The 16983-nt window shown below is 40.9% G+C and overlaps 1 pseudogene; it reads left to right on the top strand.

Moving 5' to 3' along the window:
* The first annotated feature begins 8024 nt into the window (after positions 1-8024).
* On the top strand, positions 8025-8141 carry LOC120103328 (small nucleolar RNA SNORA17; annotated as a pseudogene).
* The last annotated feature ends 8842 nt before the right edge of the window (positions 8142-16983 follow it).

The raw sequence follows: 16983 nt of genomic DNA, 5'->3' as shown, positions 1-16983 counted from the left end.
GCTTGCGGCCAACTTTTCTCCTTCTCGCTCCGTTTCTACGCTCATGCTCCTTTTTTTTTCCTGTAAAGTTTGATCTCATCCTCACTTCTTGCTGTTCAGGTTAACTGTAGATTAGTAGGCTTGGCCCGCATTTCTATGAGCTCTCTCAGCGCCCCTCCCTGATGACAACCGGTATAGACTAAATGCCCATGAAGCTTCAGGACAGGCGATGAGGGAAGCAAGGGCTATGGTTTTTCCTAAGTAAGTTCACTCATGCAGCAGCCCTAGAAGGAGACTGGGAACACTGAAACGTTGAAGGAGGCAGCAACGACTGTGTTCTCTCTTCCCTAACCGCCTCTATAAGCTCATAAGCAGACAGCATCACCCTCTCATGGCCTCTTCATAGTAACAAGCTGCTTACCTAAACACTTTCGCAAGGCGAACTTTTCCAGGCTGCAGCCAGGAATTCCGTCTCTTGTCTCTCTGTGAAGTGCATGGTTGCTTCGTTGAAGCAAGTTAAATGGCTCTTTTTGTTGGCTTGCTTGCTTGATTTTACCCGGTGAAGTAGTATTATAGATGAATGTCTAAAAGTGTTTTTCAAAGGAAAAGTATTAAAGCCACAATGTACCATTTTTAAACTAATGAAGTTCCCAGTTTTTTTTAAAGAACATAATAGGCTAGCTGTGATTCTAACAAATGAAAGTTTAATTTAATATATTAACCAAGCAAAATTAGAAGTACGTTTGGAAATTAATTCCCTGATAACTAAATAAGATGAAACATAATGGAGTGATTACATTCTCTAAATAATTAATTCGTTTGGAGTACAGGTAATTCGCAACCCCCAGTGAAAACTTTATAATTCACTATTCCTTTTTATTCTAAGCACCCCTACCTTTCAGGAAGTGCTTGTTAAAATTAATGCCTGATACAGTTTAGATCCTGAGTGCCCTCTAAAGTCCATATGCTTAAGGGTCGGTCCCTAGCTTGAGGCTATTGGAAAAGGGCACAACTTTAAGAAAAAGGACTTGAAAGTCACTGGGGACAGAGAATCTAACAGGATAGTGGGAATGTACCTTTTCCTTTTATTCTCCTTTAGTTTCTGACATTGTCGTGTAGCACCCTACAGGAGGTCTAAAAGCATTGGATCTGCCTGAACATGCACTAAATTTTCAAAAATGTAACACAACAACAACGACGACGACGACAATAAAATCCCCCTTTCTTTGATTATCTAAATTAGTTTTTCATTGTAGCAGAAAGTTAATGTTGTCTGAGTGTGATTTCTTTTGCAAACAATGAACAAAATGCCAAAATAAAACATCAATATATATGCATATCTATACAAATACACACATATATATCCACTTTTAGTTAAGATAAATTAATTTAAAGTTAGTTCATTAGAACTAAACAAAACTGGGACAGAGAAGTATGTTAGCAAGCTAAGACCTTAAAAGTTTTTTATCAAAATTATATAACATAACTTCTAATGGCTACAGAACAAATTGAATTTGGGGACATCTGTGAGACACATGATTCAACCAAAACTTCTGCCAGATATGCTAATATGAAGTAGATTCTTTCCATCTAAAACTATTTTTCTCAAAAGACAAAATATAAAATAATTATTTTAAAGCTCCTGAACACTCAATAAAAGGGAATTATCACTAATAATGTTTAGCCCTTGTGATCATTTGTAAAAGCTCAGCCCATAGTGTGGCATTATTAGAAGGTGTTGCCCTATTGGAGTAGGTGTGGCCTTGCTGGAGTTGGTGTGTCACTGTGGGTGTGGGCTTTAAGACCCTCATATTAGCTGCCTGGGAGTCAGGATTCTGTTACTAGTCTTCCGGTAAAGATGTAGAACTCCCAACTCCTCCTCCATCATGCCTGCCTGGATGCTGCCATGTTCTCACCTTGGATGACAATGGACTGAACCTCTGAATTGCTAAGCCAGCCCAATTAAATGTCCTTATAAGAGTTGCCTTGGTCACGGTATCTATTCATAGCAGTGAAACCCTAACTAAGACAGCCGTCTAATTGCCCTAGGTGACAGCAGGAGGCACACACAAGACCTGAGAAAGTAAGGAGCTGTTATTCAAGGCAGAGCTGAGTATTCAGGGACTCCAAGCAGGACAGTTTCGTTGGTATAGAACCCTGGGGCAAGATCTGCGCATGTACCTAATACTAGACAAGAGGCCAGAATGCAACTGACCAGCCTGTGAAGAAAGTGCTCTAAAGGGCCTTATCACAGAGGTGAATAATGAATTAATCCTAGGGGAAAAATGTAATTATTATCTCACTCAAGAAATCATAATACAGGCCTGGAAAACCAAACCTGATTAAGTAACTTAATTATTTCCTAGATCAAAGGTCAGGAGTGTTTTCAAGAATACAAAATACCCAGCATACCTGGCAGAATAAAAAATGACCATGTCTGGTTATTCAACCAAAATTTTCTTCACTTGCAGAGAAGCAAGAACACTGAGCTCCTGAAGAGAAAAATGAGGTCATGAAAACTAAAGTGGATTAGAACAAATCAAAATGCCTTTTATCCTTTGACTTCTTTGTAGTTTTACCTTTTCTTTACTAAACCTCCATAGTAAATATAAAATCTTTCTAAGTTCTGTGAATTGCTCTACCACATCACCAAACCTGAGGAGATTCTGGGAAGGCCTGAACGTTCAGTCAAATAATCAGAGATAAGTATGCTTGGGAACTCACAACTCTGTAGACTCAACTTGTGTTTCAAATGAGAACTCTTCTCTGAACTATGGAGCTTAAATTAACTTCAGTGTTGGAGCAACTCCATACTAAACCAGTCAGTATCTTAGTCAACAAATAGGGAATCTTCAACCAGAACATGAATGAGTACAAGTGTTTAAAAATTGAGCCAATATATTTGGATGATAGATACTCTATAGCAATTATTTTTACCCTAGCTACATTCCAGTTGGAGCTCCAATTCCTTCTGCTTTTCCTCAAGTCATCTAGTGAGGAGATATTTTCTGTTACTCTATCTGAAATTTTCGTTGTCCCATCTAACACTTCAAATCCTCCTTTGCGCCTGTTGTTGTTTATTATCTACACCATCCATGTGCAGTTTGTACTTACCTTTGCTTTTTTCTGCTTTCTAACACAGAATGCCAGCTCCGAGAAGGCACTGGTTTATGTCTCAGTTGTTCACAGCTCTATTTGCTGTGGGTGGAACAGTGCTGGAATAGAGCACATTTTTTTTTAGTTAAGGTGATGAGTAGATTAGATGAAAAACAAGATCAGCAAGGAGAAGTTTGAAAATTGCAATTTTTTTCACAGAGAAGATAAAGAGTTGGAAGTATACCGATGACAGTAGAAGGGAATGTACCTGGTAAATATCCAGGTCAGGGAGAGCCTGGGACCTGTTAGAGAGGAAGGTGATGAGGAAGAGGCTAATGAAATCTTCAGCAACAAAAGTGACCAACACAAATAGAGAAGCAGTCAGGAAAAAATGAAGAAAATGGGGAAATAGGTCTAAATTAAAAAAAAAATAACCTAACTTTTTGGATATGGCATTTGACTGCTGTCCAAATAGCGAAGAGTATTGTAGTTCCCAGAATATGAGGTGGGTCTGAGGTGGAGAATGAAACTTCTGAATTCAGCAAGACTATCACAGATTCATCTCAGTGAGACATATCATGTAACTCTGTTGACTAAAACATTGTTAAATCCCACCGTGTGTGATCAAATTCCTTTCTCTGTTGAGCCTTTCAGAGACTCACAGGTGAACACATCCATATTGGAATGTACCAGAATCACTGTATTGGAAAATCTCAGGTATAGACATTTAGTAATTATAGGCCAGCAGAGATATTTACCACCTTCAGCATCTTCAAAACTCTTGAGAATTAAATGGATCTTCTCTTTATGGCTGAAAATAAACCTAGAGTACTTCATTACGCTTCTTAATAACAAAGCCTTTTTGCAAACAAGCAGGCCATGAGCAGAACTTGAGGTGAGTAATCACATCCGAGCAGTTTAGGTGATCAGTCATCTTACATGTGCATAAAATATTAACCATAATGAACATGTTAGAGGGCTATTGATCTATTCCTGTCCAAGTCACAACAAAACATGATTGGTTTCTTAGTGACTGAGAGCATTTATTAGACCCTGGGGCTTATCCACGTGAATAAGTTGAAGGCCTTCGATGCATGATTTCCAGTAGCGCTCAGACATCTGAACTCCTAACTCACCCAAGAGCTCAGCAAGTGCTGTGTATTGAATTAATGTGGAAAGGCGGTTATGCAATAAGCCTGATATTTATGGCTGTTCTTATTTGTAGCATTAATTTTACAACCCTAACTTCTATCCCAATCACAAGCCTCAAAAATCATAGTCAGTGTGTGAAGCTTCCATTCAGCCCACATTATCCAGTGTCTTCCCGAAACTTCTTTGCTTTTGGCTTTTCTCCTGTATCTTTTTCTCTTCTGGTTTCCTTTCTCCTTCCACATCCCAGGAACCATGTTCATATCTGTTCTTGCTGTGTTTTGGTTCACACATGGGACATACACACCCTTTCTCACCTAGACAATTATAAAGACAGGGCTTCTTCGGATGTGTAGCCATGGGAGTAATGGGAAGCACCTATTTAAAATGACTTGGAGAAAGTATCAGTGTCATCCAGGAATGTTCATTTTTAACAATATGCTTTGGAAGATTCTCCTTCAGTTGTACGGATTCTTTCCATTTTAGCCAAGATATAGTCGAGTCTTCCAGTTCCTCTCTCAGCCGTTCAACTGTTGCTTCAGACAAGACTGAGCTCTTTCCTTTTTATTGGATATTTTCTTTATATTTCAAATGTGTCCTATTCTTTTCTGGTTTCCCCTCTGGATCACCCCTATTCCACCCTCCCTCCCCCTGCTTCTATGGGAGTGTTCCTCGACCCACTCACTCCTTCCTACCCCCCTGCCCTGACATTTACCTACAATGGGGCATAGAGCCTTCACAGGACCAAGGGTCTCTCCTCCTATTGATGTCTGACAAAGCCTCTGCTACATATGTGGCTGTCTCTCCATTTATGTTCTTTGGTTGATGGTTAAGTCTTGGGAGTTCTGGGGTGGGGTGGGGTCTGGTTGATTGATTTTGTTGTTCTTCCTATGGGTTGCAAACTGCTTCAGCTCCTTCAGTCCTTTCTCTAACTCCTCTGTTGGGGTCCCTGTGACTGAGCTCTTTTTAGACCATCCATCCCCAGATGATTTAGTTCACAAAAGAGAACCACACAGTCAATGCACAGATGAATACTATGTATTAAATAGTCATTATTTTAAGCTATTATATTTTGGATGGTATGCTACAGAGTAAAAAGTCTTTACCTCTGCTCTATTGAAGAGCAACCCTCTGTCTTCTGTTCTTCTCAAACGTTATAATTTCAAGAATAATGAAAGAAACTATAATCCTTTGTATAATTTCTAGATCCTATACCAATTCCCACCAAATCTGCAGGCGAAAATAATAACAACCTCATTTTGTCAACATACAAATTGTGGATTAAAGAGATTATGTAAATTGTTCAGGTTTATACTAGCACTAACATTTATGGATGCTATATTTGAACCCAGAACATGCATTAATTGCTAAGGTTAGCATTAAGTGTTAAATTCTCAGATCTAAATATTGGACTTACAATAACATGAGTTATATTTTCAATTATCTTCTTAACCAGGTCCTTAGTACAATCCTTAGTATAACAAAGGTATGCAAGCAATTACTTACTTAACTAAATAAATAGACTTTAGCACTGTTCCTTTTTCCAGACACCTATTTCATATTTGCCTACTGTCTCACCAAAACAAGATAAAACAAATTGCATGGAAATGGCACTTTTGTATTTATAAGTGTTCCGATTTGAAACATTCTTTGAAATGGCTTTCCATTTCATTTTGTAGATTTTTTTTAATGTCTTATAACTGTCACTGTGGTGAGTGACTGTTCCATAGCTCACTGGGTTTCTATGACACTGGCTCAGAGCTCAGTGTGGCAAGCATTTTAACGACAATTTCAAGATGTTGGTATCTATTAAGAGGAAAGTGTCAGAACTGGTTAGAGTAGGAAGTTATAAATATTAGCTTCTCCAGAACAGAATTTTCTGAAATTTTAATCTGCATTTGTTTTTGGAGGTTTTAGTTTGTTGGTTGGTTTTGTTGTTTTATTTTGGTTTCTATCTTTATATTAAACAAATCAGGTACTTTCTCTTTTATTTCTCGCCATTCTGTGTCTTAGTGAGTGCTGTAGTCCTGTACATTTAACATCAAACTTTTCTTCTCTGTATATGCATATGCTACCTATCCAGTGTCTCTCTCTCTCTCTCTCTCTCTCTCTCTCTCTCTCTCTCTCTCTCTCTCTCTCTCTCTCTCTCGTGTGTGTGTGTGTGTGTGTGTGTGTGTGTGTGTGTTTACACAAATGATATCCACAATGTGTAAAACTAAGGCAAAGAGTGAAGTTGTGAGGTTTTTCTTGTTCACTGTCTTTCCAGATTGGACACAAGCAATAGAGCAGGATCAAAGTCACAGCTTCCATAAATTGAACTTCATTTCTTCTCCAGTCTGTCTGGCCTTTTTAAGATTGTCAAGATCTTCCAACTTTTTCTCAAGGATCTGTAGTTTTCAGAAAACATATCTTGCTCCCAGGCAGTGTTCCCTTCGTTTTAGAAAAACATTTTTTCCTTTTAAATAAATTCAGCATTTCTTACTGAACCAAGCTTAAATCATTAAAAAATAAAATAAAACATCCTTGATTCTCCAAACTGTTTAAGAATTTTAATCATTCTTTTGTCCCATTTCCTAGCATTACTTTTCGAATGGTTTGGATTTAGGCAAACCTAAAATAGATTTTTGCCAAGACTGCCTCCCACCCTTAATTTTTAAACCCATGTGTATTTTAAGGGAAATTTAATACATATGCTTCTAATTCATGTGCTCTTAACTCATCAGAGCATTGTTTTGTAAGACCTGTTTGAAGTTAAGAAGTCTTTTTGGAGCCTTCCTTTAATAAGACTTTTCAAGCCTTTATTCTTAGAAGCAGGAAGTCATATTTTGCCAGGAGTAAATGAATTTAAACCCAAGCTGACTCACGCTTTACTTTAGCCCCAAACTGACAGCCAAGATACTTTGTGAGCTACGTCCAAAAACAAGTTCTTTTTGCCCCTAGGATTAATTAGTTTTATTTGTATTGTGCCTTTGGTCAGAAAACTTAGACAAGTCTTTTTCTATCTCACTTGAAGATCCAAAAGTTGTCAATACTCATGAAAAGAACTAACTCTAAAAACCACCCTGTATGCCCCATAAAGCTCTTAGTATTTGCTGATATATTTTACTAATGAGCTGGTGTGACGGTTTCCTTAGGACAAGAAACAGTAAAAGCTTTCCACATAGAGCCACACATAAGTGATGGGAGGGGCGCGATGAGATGTGGAGAGCGATCACTTGCCTAGTAACAGATGACAACACCTCCGTGCCTATAAATAAAGCACAACAAGGACATTGATGGGTTTTAGCACAGGTCTATGTGTCAGAGAATCTGACATGAAATACAAAGACTAAAGAACAAAGGGGAGAGATAAGACATTTAACAAGATGCCATTAATGAATGATGAAGACAAGGAAGACAAGGGAAATCTCAAAAATGATGACTCCTTGAGCTAGGATGCTTCCTTCAGAATTTGCACTTCTGTTGATGGCCACAGCTGCTTCCCTGCTGTCTCGCGCCACTATTTAGGCTATGGCTAATGTTTAGGAAGGAGGCTTACCTTGTTTTTGTTTGCTTCATGAAAAGCTAGTGAAAGCCAAAAATGACAGGAAAACACATTACCTGAGTTTCTTTGTGAGGAATAAACCATCACACTTAAATGAAGTCAGTAACTATCAGGATTTTAAACATAGCAATAAATACATTTTTTAAAAAAATGTTTGCTGTTTACTGATAGAAATGAGTGCAGCCCAGTCACTGGCATCAAAAGATACATATGCTTTGTGGTCTGAGAATAGGTGGAGATTAAGAAATCTGTAGTCCCTGTACCTAGAGGTGTTGCAGCTGTGGCTGCTGTACCACGTGTGCATCTGTAGGTGGCAAGAAGCAGATAGGCTGTGTCTAGGCTCAGCGTTCTGATCTATGAACAACATTCCGTGAAAGAAGCAAGTCTGAGACAACCACCAGTGAGGGTTTAGTGGGCCTTGGGAGGACCACCAGTCTAGCACTGCACAGGGCTGGATGGGCTCCCAAACTGAGAATGAGTCAGAAATAAGGCAAACCTTGCCTAGCAGAGCAAGCCAGAGACTACAAGAACTAAGCCTGGAACCTCAGGTCCCAGGCAGGAGTGAGCCTGAGACAAATGACACCCACACACCACCCCCCCAACACACACACACACACACACACACACACACACACACACACACACACATACACACACACACAGAACTATGCCTGGGGGTCCTGCAAGAGGAGCAAGCCCAAGACAACCATCAGTCTGGTGCCATGAGGTCTGAACAGGGAGCTAGCATGAGATGACCATATCAGGTGCCACACGGGTCTTGGGGTGTGAGCAAATCATTGGGAGATGAACCCTGCCTGGGGCCATAATGCCCAGACAGGCATGTCACTCCTGACACCACTCCTGAGACGACCCCAGACACTCAGACACCCCAGGCACCACTAAAAGGAGCAAGTAAATGGCGGACAACTAGAAGAGAAAGAGACAGAGAAGGATGTGGCACAGTAGAAAACCAGCAGAACTAGAGACTAGAGGAGCAGCCTGGTGTAAGTTGCCAGTGATGCCATCTAAGGATATGGTGGGATCCTAAACTGTGCTGCCACTGGGGACCATGTGTGGTTTCTGTGACTGTGCGCTAGTAAGGGTCTCTTAACAACAAAGGCCGGATGGACATCCCTGATCTGAGCTGCCACTTGTTGATATATGAGGAATGTGCAAATGTGACTCTGCCCTTTGCCTAGACATCTGGGGACTGTCCCTAGGGTGTGAGAGCAAAAGAGATACCCCTCCCCCGACCAACTGCAGCACTCTGTAGAGTGGCCCACAATTGATCTAAACCTGTCTGTGGGAATTGTGGGTGAAATATTCCTTAGTGTATGAGCCTAGAATAGCTGGACTTGCCACGGTCCTCTGTGCACTGGCATAGATAAAAGAGGGATCCACTCAAGAGAGTGGGCCCTGTACATGCCTGTGTAGCACAGTAGAGGTGACCCTGGGGGAGGGGACACAGGTAAGCCAGCTGAGGGTATGCTCATGGTAGAGCTGGCCCCACGAATTTTCTATCATGATGAGACATGGGCTGGAGAGAGATGGTTCCTTCACAGCTTGCAATCTATAGCAAGCAGGAGAGATGGCTCTAGGTCATCACAAGAGAGCAGTCCCTGCCTCTTGTCTGCTGTACATCATGTTGCCTTCCTTTTGCCCTCAACACCTAGGGAAGGCAGAAGAGTTGGCCCTGGTTTAATAAGAGAAGAAAAGCTGGCCCCCTGCACTTCACTTAGGAAGCACAGTGGAGCTGCCCCCAAATGTGAGGTTTGTGGGTGATTCTGCCCAGAAGGTTTGGGTGAAGGAAAGATGCCCTCCTGCCCTTTCTAGTCCCTCACCACCTAGGGCAGGCAGAAGAACTGGCTCTGGGGTCTTGAGAATGGGAGAACAGGCCCTGTACCTTGGCTGCTGCAGTAGCTGTACCTTGGCAGTTGGCCCTGAGGCATGGTGTGGATGAACTGCCCCTTGCTGGTTGTGGCAGTGGATGAGCCAACCGGGGCAGCAGAGCTTGCCCTGATGGTGTGGGTACAGGAGAGCTACTTTGAATTGGCCCACCCCATCAACTCTATCAATGAATGGCTAGAGTGCTTGAAAGGGGCCATCCTGCAGATCCTACACTACAGGATCTCAATAACATAGGACAACAAACAATATGGTATCTGAGAGGAGCCCCAGTGAGATTCCAGTGTTGACACTGTAGGAGAAGCCAAGGCCTTGTACCAGACCAAGAAATCATTGCCTCAAACATTTGCAAGTAAAGAAGTATAGACAAAATGATGATATACTGTGGGACATGCTGTGACACACTATGGCTTCCACAATGGGATATCCCCCACCCCCTGTTGTGGGGAAAGTTGCATGGATGGAGGTCAGGTAGAGGAGTAAGGGGAGATAAGTGGGATTGGAGTGCATGATGGGAAATTCACAACAAACCAACAAAGGAAGGCAAGGAAGGTCTTGGTCTTCCCAAAACAGAAGCAATGGCGTAGTTGTACAGAGAATCAGGAGCTCCTGCAAGAGAGCATGCACCTCTGGAAACCTGCAAGGACGGACTTGGAAGGTGACATTAGTGCATCAACCAACACTGTCTTCTTGGTTTTCTCACAAAGGCAAAGGGCTACATAAAAAAACTGTTTATGTTTCCCTGGCTTTGTATTCTCTGGTTTTCCATGATCTCTTTCTGATTCTATCTAATTTCTTTGTTCTCTCTCTCTCTCTCTCTCTCTCTCTCTCTCTCTCTCTCTCTCTCTCTCCTCTCCTCTCCTCTCCTCTCCTCTTCCTCCATGTAGTCTACCATTTCCTTAATGTTCTGACGTTGTATTTCCTCCATCCCCTGGTGTTTCCAGTGAATCCGCCTCTCTCTACCCTCCTCACATTCCGTCTGTTCTTTGTTCCCAGATTCACCTCTTCTGCTTCTAGCTAGTCTACTCTGTTGTTGTTTTTCCCCTCCAGGACTAGAAGCACAAAGGCAGAAGAAAAAAAAGACTTTTTCTTTTCCTTTTCTTCCCTACAACCCACTCTCTCTCAGCCTCAGCCAGCACTGAACAGTAAATTCCCAGTGGCAGGAGGAAACCCACATTAACCCTTGCTTGACAGCAAAGGAGTCAGAACGAAAGGGCTGGTTAAGAGTTGGCACAAAGCGTAGGCACACACATGCTTAACAAACCATCGAGGCTTGGTGACATTACCCACTAGGTTCTCACCTCTTAAAGCTTTAGTCATGCTCAGGTATCTAACCTTCTATCAAGTCCTGATAAGATAGGTCATCACCATCTGTCACATCCCCCATGCAAGCCGGTAATGCTTCCTCTAGAGGAATTGTCCAACCATATTTCTATGGCTGCAGAAGGTTCCTGTGCTTAGAGAGCGTTTGGTTTTAGAAAGCCACATTGTCTGTTACACACAGAAAGTTTATTCACTTAAGTTTACAGGCTGAAACCTGTGATGTCATTGTTGGAGACTTTGGAAGGTGGTCAGCATACAGTGAGGGGGCAGTGCTCACAATATATGAGATTAACAATCCTTAGAAAAGAGTAAGGACACCACAATTCTCTTTAGTTAGGCCTTTGCACAAAAATTACTAAAGAACCCCAAAATTCTGCCTTTACCTAATGCTGAAGACTCTTAGTCTTGATTTGGTCTCCCTGTCCTCCATAACTGAGACACGTTCATGTGTTGAGGATTAACTACTGAGATTGTGAAACTTTCTGTGATACCAGCATGAATGATCTGGGACATTGGGATGCTCCTTGCTGAGTACAGATAACATCTATTGACTCTCCTCTCCTCTCTCTCTCTCTCTCTCTCTCTCTCTCTCTCTCTCTCTCTCTCTCTCTCTCTCTCTCTCTGTGTGTGTGTGTGTGTGTGTGTGTGTGTCTGTGTCTGTGTCTTTGTGTCTGTGTCTTTGTGTCTGTGTCTTTGTCTGTGTCTGTGTCTGTGTTTAATCTCCTGGATTTGGAACCACATGGGAAACATATTTCTGCTCATGTCTGCGAGGATGTTTTCTGGGTTTAAATGCAGAGGGAAGGCACATGGTGAATGCAGGAGTCCCATCCACTAGGGCGAGCGTTCCATACCTATCAAAATGGGAAAAGAAAAGTGGAGAAAAGAAGAAAGCCACGTGAATTTCCCTCTCCCTCCTCCTCTATCCAGATGTGAGCCATATCTACCCCAGCCATGAGCTGGTGTAACACCATATGTACCCTTCATGGCAGACTGTATCCCATTGAACTGTGTGCCAAGATAGCCCCTTCTGCCCATTTGTTCTTTGTGTTAGGTATGCAGCAAATACTTGCACTCTATTTTGTGATCATTACTTGTGAGTAGTCATAACAGCCAACAGCTATGTGGTGAGGATGAGAAGAGGCCTGAAATGGGGTAAAGGGACTGAGAGTAGCAGAAACATCTCAAGGGAAAACTATTATAGATGCAGCTGGTCTCATATAACCACCAAAATCAATGACTAGGACCTGCCTCACAGAATGTCTCATCAGTCTGCTCAGAGGCAGGATCCAGTGAACCACATCTCACCAGTGGGAAACCATTCATGGCCAAAGCAGCACAGATGAACCAGGGAAACTCTCCTAAGTCTTAGCATATTGTGTGTCTGTAGGCTCCACACTTCCTCTGGAGGTGGAGAGACAAAAACATTTATAGAACGATGACAGGCTTCATAGTGAACTTAAAATGTGAATCAACCCAATGAAAATGAGGAGGTTTTTGTGTTTCTGCACTTTATTATTCCTGCCGAGCAGAGAATGGGGAGTCATGGTAGGGCAAATTATTTTTTTTGTCCTGTGTGGGCCACAGTTTTCAATTCAGCTGGTCGGGATTATTACCTACCAAACATCCCTGTAACCTACAAGGCATAATATGAAAAAAAAATCATATATATTAAAATGAAAATCTCTGCTTTGGCATGTAGAGGGCCTAGGGTACATTTATATAATATAATATAGATAGTTTTACTCTAATGTTTGATCTTTCTGCCTTTCTCTCTTTTCCTTGATTAGTCCTTTCTCATGAACGTTTTTTAAACTTTCAAATTTTAAACATAATGCTAGAACTCAGACACTCATTCCTGGCAACCTGTTTTTACTAAAATGGTGAAATAGCTAGTGATCCGCATTTGCCTACTTCCAAATATTACAAATCATGTCAGTAGCTATTTAAAAGGCCCAAAGCGAATGATTCTATTTTAGCTTAGCATCCAACTCCTAACATTACAGGTTCAAATAGGTGCTATCATCTTAGTTGGCGTAAAAATACCACAAGGATTTTTTTCCCATATGTTGACTATATAGGAGGAAAGGACCATGGGAAATTCATAGCTTTTCATCTTTATTTAAAATAAGTGCAATGAGTCATGTTCACCAAGTCTTCTACCATCTGCATAACTCCTCACTTCAGGAGAAGTTGCAATGAATATATCTCTCAGACATTTTGTCCCTGTGAAAAGTACTGAGAGTAACAATTTTAAAGAGGGAAGATTTATTTTGGATCATTATGGTCAGCTGGTCCCATTGTTTTTAGGTCCATGCCAAAACAGAAACATTATGGAGAAAAGATGTGGTTCATGAAAACTGTTCCCCTCGTAGCCTGAGCAAAGACGAGTATGCCCTTCCCAGAAGGCTTAATCATCCCTTCCTTTTAGCCCATCTGGAGCCCCAGCCTGTTGAAACACTGTCCAAAAATGAAGTTCTGTGAGGGAAATTCTAAATGTTTGTGAGAAAATTCAGGGGAAACAAGACAAGAATCTTGTGACCTCAGTTGTTTTTATTTGTTTGTTTGTCTACTATTCCTCCTCTCATGCAATACATCCTGCCTGCAGTAGCCCCTTTGTTATTTATTTTTGTTTTATTTCTTTTCTTATATAATACAGCTAGTCCACAGTTGCCCCTACCTCCACTCCTCTGTTAACTCCAATATACCTCCTCTGTCCTCCAGATCTATTCCTCCTCCATTTCCCTTCAGAAAAGAGCAGGTCTTCAGGAAATATCAGCCTAACAAGTTACAATAAGACTAGGTACAAAACCACATATCAAGACTAGACAAGGCTACCCAGTAGAAGGAAAAGGGTCCCAAGCTCAGAGAAAGTGAGAGACAACCCCACCCCCAGTGTTCAGAGTCCCACAGAGCATGAAGCTAACAACCATAGCTTTTATGCAGAGGACCTAGTGCAGATCCATGCAAGCTCTGTGACTGCTGTTTCAGTCTCTGTGAGCCCTCCTTAGTTGATTCTCTGGGACCAGGTTTTCCTGTGCTGTTGTGCTTTTCTGAGATGTGGGAGGTAGGAGTGAGCTTGCTTTATTTAGATTATTCAATATAAATGACAATTGTTGTTTATTTATATGCCTCTACAGAAAAGCATGTTTTGGCCACTTGTGATTGTTCACTTTCCTTGTGTGACTCTTCTTAATCTTCAGAATATGAATTGTCTGATGCTCTGAATAACGTTGGCTATTGCGTGAGACTTTAGTCTGCCTCATTTTGTAGGCTCCACTATCCCAAAGCATGCAACTGGAGCAGTAAACACCAGACCTGTATGTTACATCATCCACATTTAAAGGGAAATCTTCCCCTACTTAGTTAATGACCACTAAAAACACATCACAGGCATACCCAGGGGTGTGCTTCACTAATCTAGTTGTTCTCAATCCAATCAACTTGTCAATGGCAATTAACCATCACAATGACCAAGGACTAAAGGAATAATCAGCAAATCTTTCACAATAGTACATTTTTAAAGTACTGCTTTTAGTGGAAGTCCTAAACAGTTATAAGAAGAATTAGAACGAATATTATCTTTTCATAATCCTTTGGCCTTTAATCACTTTCCCTCTATACAAGCAGTCTTGTAAAACTGGGGCTGAAAGTATCAGCTGAAGGAGCATGCTGCCACTTTTGGGAGACCAACCAATGTTCCACTGCAAAGGTCTGGTGAGATGTCATCCTCTGTTCTGGTTTCTTCTCTTGACTGGCTTTCCTTTCTTCTCCATCTCTGGGGAGCATATTGAGTGGCTTGGTTCTTAGAAGTGCTACTTTCTTGCACTGAAACCTTCAAAGCATGAAAAGACCTGTATTTTAGTGCAGTTAAAAAAAGGGGGAAAGCGAACTTAAGCAAAGTCAGGTCTAGGTCTTAAAGAAAACAGATGCCCTTTAACATCCTTCGTTGTAACAAACTTTCTTACTTATGGAAGAGGAAGAAAACACGTCCAACAAGATTTTCTAATTTCCAAAGTAAGTAATAAAGATTAATTTGGTTGATTACTGGAGGAAAACATCAGAGACTTAGGGCTAAAGACCCACTTAATAATATAAAGTACTATTTACCTACCATGCCATCTGTTATAAATTCCAAAACAACTACTGTGAAGTGCCTGCATAGGATGATAGGGAAAGATGTGGAGAGTAGATCCAGATCTCCTATGTCTCAGAATGACAGCTAAAAGGAGTGGAATGAAAGCCTGGTTCCTCCATATGACAGGATGTAAGCTGTGTCTCAGTAGCCTACCTTCTATGCAACCTCATTTATACTCAACTGGGACTTAGTTTCCAAACACTGCCACTGATTCTTATTAAACCTTGGTTTCCAAATGTTCCCAGAATAACTGGGAATAAACATCTGCTTTCCAGTATTCCAAGTCTTTCTCACTGAATGACTTTGGAGACTCTATGAACTTTTAGAGCCTCAGAAACTCCCCCAGATGTGTTGGAATGCAGGCTTTTCACCTGCTTTGTGTAATGTTTTATTTTTCAATTAGTGATGGGCTATATAGTTTAGTTTGCTGCCAACCAGCCCTAAAATTTATTTTTATCTTTTATATATGCTCACAAAGAGATATCTAACTGTAATCATCTTAAAAAGTAATCATCAAAAGAAAAGATGCCATAAATTAAAGAGAGAGACAGACAGAGAGAGAGAGAGAGAGAGAGAGAGAGAGAGAGAGAGAGAGAGAATGGGAAGATATTAAAGAGTTTGGAAGAAGAGAACACAGGAGAGGTTGAAGGGCATAGAGAAAATGGGGAATGGTTTGAGTTCCTCATGACTATCTCAGAATAGAAGTCGTATTTCAATTACCTCTGTTCATGAATGTGTGTAATTAATGATAACAGCAGGAAGAAAGGATTCTGTCATTCTCTATCCTGGGAATCAATTGTGCTTTTATTCCCTTTGGAACAGTGATTCTCACCCTATGGGTCTCAACCCCTTTGGGGGTTGAACAATCATTTCACAGAGGTTTCATTTCAGATATCCGGTATATCATATATTTACATGATGATTCATAACAATAGCAAAATTATAGTTATGAAGAAGAAATGAAATAATTTTATGGTTGGAGGGTCACCAAAATGTGAGGAGCTGTATGAAAAGGTCACAGCATAAGGAAGATTAAGAGCGACTTCCTTAGAGTATCTCACATATGACATTCCAATGTGCCCAAATACCTACATCCCTTTCCTTTCTCAGCCAACTCACAGCTTCCCTTCAGACAGGCTAGACCTCAGTGTGATGGTTAACCTGCCAACTTATTAGAATTTAAATCATCACGGAAGCACACATTTGGATGTGTTTTTTAGAGTGTTTTTACAAAGGGTTAACCTGAATGTGGGTGACACCATCATTAAGGTGCCTTCCCAGACTGAGCAAAAAGGAGAAAGTTAGCTGAGTACCAACATTCATCACTTTCCGGTTCTCAGCAATGGATACAATGGGACAATATACCTCATGATCTTTCTCCTAAGATTTCTTTTCCACAGTTGTCTAGACAATTGACTCTGAGCCAAAATAAGGCATTCCTTTATTAAATTGTTTCCCCACATGTTTTACCATGGAGAGGAGCAAAGTAACTAATACAACCCAACACATTGTCATTATACCAGGGGAAAACAATCTGACCTCCAGTCTATCTCATTCTCTGATCACCTTAATAATCCTCTTCTTGCCTTAAGTAGCCATTTTTCTTGCATTTGATGGGGTGACTCTTTTGTTGTGCTAGGAATTAAACCCAAGGTCTCAAACAAGCAAGATGGCTATGTTATCAACAAGTATTTTTTTTAATACTTCACTCTTTATAAAATACTGTCACATACTTTCTCCCATTTCATAAGAGAGTGTCTATATAAGAAGGCAAGTTTTACTGTGGTCTCTACCTATCAGGACCTAAAGCTGAGCCTTGAATTGACAAGGAGAACCACTGATGATCAGACAT

Source organism: Rattus norvegicus, chromosome 5 (genome assembly GCF_021556685.1).
Source record: "Rattus norvegicus strain SHRSP/BbbUtx chromosome 5, alternate assembly SHRSP_T2T, whole genome shotgun sequence".
In the NCBI taxonomy this organism is placed as follows: domain Eukaryota; kingdom Metazoa; phylum Chordata; class Mammalia; order Rodentia; family Muridae; genus Rattus; species Rattus norvegicus.
Note: the sequence above shows the minus strand (reverse complement) of the source record. Positions and strands in the feature narration are given on the sequence as shown.